The sequence below is a fragment of the Oculina patagonica genome, chromosome 4 (assembly GCF_052425735.1).
Source record: "Oculina patagonica isolate OP01 chromosome 4, crgOcupat, whole genome shotgun sequence".
In the NCBI taxonomy this organism is placed as follows: domain Eukaryota; kingdom Metazoa; phylum Cnidaria; class Anthozoa; order Scleractinia; family Oculinidae; genus Oculina; species Oculina patagonica.
The window spans coordinates 38,214,097-38,217,474 of NC_135761.1; positions in this window are offsets into that span (position 1 = coordinate 38,214,097).

Genomic DNA, 3,378 nt, shown 5'->3' on the forward strand with positions numbered 1-3,378 from the left:
GTCAACCGTCCAAATTGCCTTCAAAACACATCAAAAAGACGACTTTACACTTTTTATTTTGTTAATTTTTTTGATCAAGAACACGTCCCAACTTTATTATCTGATTACGTATTTTTTGCCAAGTTCGGTTTAAATTTTCCTGAAGAAAAAATCATCTTTGCTTAGGAGTACTGCTAGGGTCAAGGAAAGACAGAAGTACCCCTGATAATGGTCAGGAATTTAAATTGTTACTAAATATAGTTCTCTGAGGATTCTTACTCTGTAATGTTGACATTCAGGTTGATGTTAATTATTCTTTGGGGTTTCAATTAATAAGACAACAAACTTTGTTGCGACAGACAGTGTCCAAATTGCGGACCCATCAATTTTTTTTTGCGGGGGAGCAGACCATGGGTGCAGATGTTGGCAAAATAAAATGGCAGAGGTTTGAATATTTAAATGTCAATGATAAAAGACACTTGCAGCTCATTGAAAAAGTAACACCACCAGATGTTGAGTTCCTTTAAAAGTCTTCTTGCTCAGTTTCCTGGACAATGCTTACGTACCGATTGGCAACACGATCAAATGGAAAACGTTGGTGCAGTTTCTTCCCTTTGGTCACATGTGCTGTGTACATGACTATTCCGAGAATTATACCTGTCAGCACCAAGACAAACTGCAATCACTGTACTATGGGCAAACGCAAGGTCTATCCATGTAACTGTTTTGCATCGTCATTCTCTTAAAGACGTAGATGGAATTGATAGTTCACCAGAGAATCCAAACATCATAACTGAACATGTTTTTGTAATCTCTTGTTATCTGAAACCAATCATCATTCTGTGCATCAGTGTCATTCGCTAGTAGACCAATACCTAAGAGACAAAGAACCCAGTGACATGCATACACGAGTGAACAGATGGCTGCTCCTCGCAGTACAAAAGTCATATTTGAATTGGGGAAGTCAGCCATTCATTGGCAGATTTCGGCTACCCAACCATCCGAAATTACTTAGAGACATCGCACACAAAGGTTCTCCAGGGTGGAACCATTTATCAAGGTATGTGAATTTAATTTGATGTCAACAATCACATTTCTGAACACCACCAGAAAAAAAAAACCTTTATTTAAGAAATAGAAAACATGTTCCGTGTTTCTATCGAGTTATAGAAACACGAGTGGAAGTTTGGGAGAACGAGAAATGCTGTGGGAACACGAGTCGAAGACGAGTGTTTCCACAGCTTTTTCGAGTTCTCCCAAACTTTCACGAGTGTTTCTATAACTCGATAAAAGGAATGTTTTCTATTTCTTTTAGAAAACAGCACAAAGTAAATAACGCACATCAAAGTATTTTAGCGCTTTATTTAACATCAAAACGTAGATTCTCTTCACCTCGCGGTTTTACGTCATAACATAATCAGCCAATCATAGTAGGAGTCGATGAACAGAAATAAATCAACTGTTCAACATTTAATTCAAGGCTAAAATTCACCGGGTTTTTTGGCCAAACAAACAAAGAAAACAGGCCCCAAAGTTAACGTAATTATAAGAAATAACGAAGCCGATGGTTTAACTGAAGTCCAGCACTGGAAGGAGTCAAGAATTGTGTTTTATTTCGCTCACGAACTAACCGAATGGTTTGACGACGATGCTGTCGCGAGCGACTCGATTGAGGTGAAAGTGATTTTTTTCTGTTAAAAGAAGTTTGACTCGGCATTCTGAACGAATATCTTGTCCTGTCGAGGAGCGTGAATAGTTCTGAAGTGCTGCAAAGCCTAGAATGGAGGATCGCCAAGGAGGTCAGCCGCGATATTCCAAATATTTTAATGTGCGGTGTCATCAACTGCTTTTAGTGTATTTTTTTATGTTACCTGTTTTCTTGAATATTTGCATTCTTATTTTCTTTGGTTTTAGCGCCGTGAATTGGTGATGCCGTGTCTACGACAACTGTCTGTGTCTCCATCGAGTTATAGAAACACAATTTTTAACCAATCAGCGCACGTATTTACTTTGTGCTATTTTCTAATATTATTTAAAGAACTGATGAAGAGTGTATCAATGCACTTAAAGTAAATGAGCCTCCAAATGCTCCTCCACCTATTGCCAAGGAAATCTATGGCAACTTTGTTCCTGAAAAGGATAACTTACTTCCTGTTCGATCTGAAGATGGAAAGTATAGCTCCCATATCCTTAACTTACACATTGCAGTCTACATACAAAGTGCGTCAAATAGACTAGAGTCTGGCTACCTTTCCACAACTTCTTCACAGGGATACCAAACCTCCCTGAGTAAAGCTGGATGGCTTTCCGAACTTGCTAATGTCAATGTATGTAAATTAAATTAAAGGAATAATATTATTTCAAATTTCAGGCTTTGCTATTTTAAACTCTTTTACAGTGGCTAGGATGTAACAGTTGAAGACATTATTATTCTCCATTATAACTTTTTCTTTCCTTCTTGGATCGTAAGGTCAAAGTACTTGTATTATGACTCCTTTGTGAGACGATTTAAATTGTTTCTAAGTGAGGGCATTGTTTATAGAATGTATCCTGAACTTCACCTAAACTCTTTAGATCTCCATTTCATTCGACCTTGCAGATGTTAGAGCTTTGCAGCCAGAAATTGTTATTTTAGAAATCAGGTCTAACGACCAATGTGAAGTCGGGCTCTGCCCTGAAACAGTAGATTCAAACAATGAGAGCTTAGTCTGTACACTCCACAAAGTCATACATTGAGGTCATACATTGAGCTTCACCTCCATCGCATTCCCCATCAATACAATGCTGCTGTTAACATTCTGAATCAATACATGCAAGTCGTTTTAGAACCAATAGCTTTTGCAGAGTTCTGGCCTCACAAAGGTTTAAAGGCGCCCAACACATTTCCGTTTTTCAGAGGGATGGTATTCACCTTGATGTTCAAGCTAACTATGCTATGGAGCCATTGTTTGCATCTTGAAAAGGGTTGCATCTAGGGAGGACATCAGTCCCAACAAAAAACATCTTTTTACCTGAATTTACAATTTAAATTTTAGTTGTTTTCGGCAACAATCTTGAGGTTGCCTAATATTTTGAACACTTTTTTTCTAATTTTTGTGCGGTTTTCTATTTTTACAAGTAATTATTCCCAACTTTACAACAATTCAAAATGTTCCAAGACTTTCACAAACTGAAACTTGAAGTCACAATTTTACATCATTTTTTGATTCTGTCTGACATTTCTTTTAATGCAATACATATTCTGCTCATGCATAGTTGTGTCTATTTGTAAGAAAACCAGCAGCTTGTTTTCCGTAGTTGGGGAATGGTTTTGAAATCCACTTGTCAATGAAATTTAGAGTACTTCTAGATTAGAAATTCTGAAGAAGTCTTTATATGAGTATTTTTTGGAGTCCTATA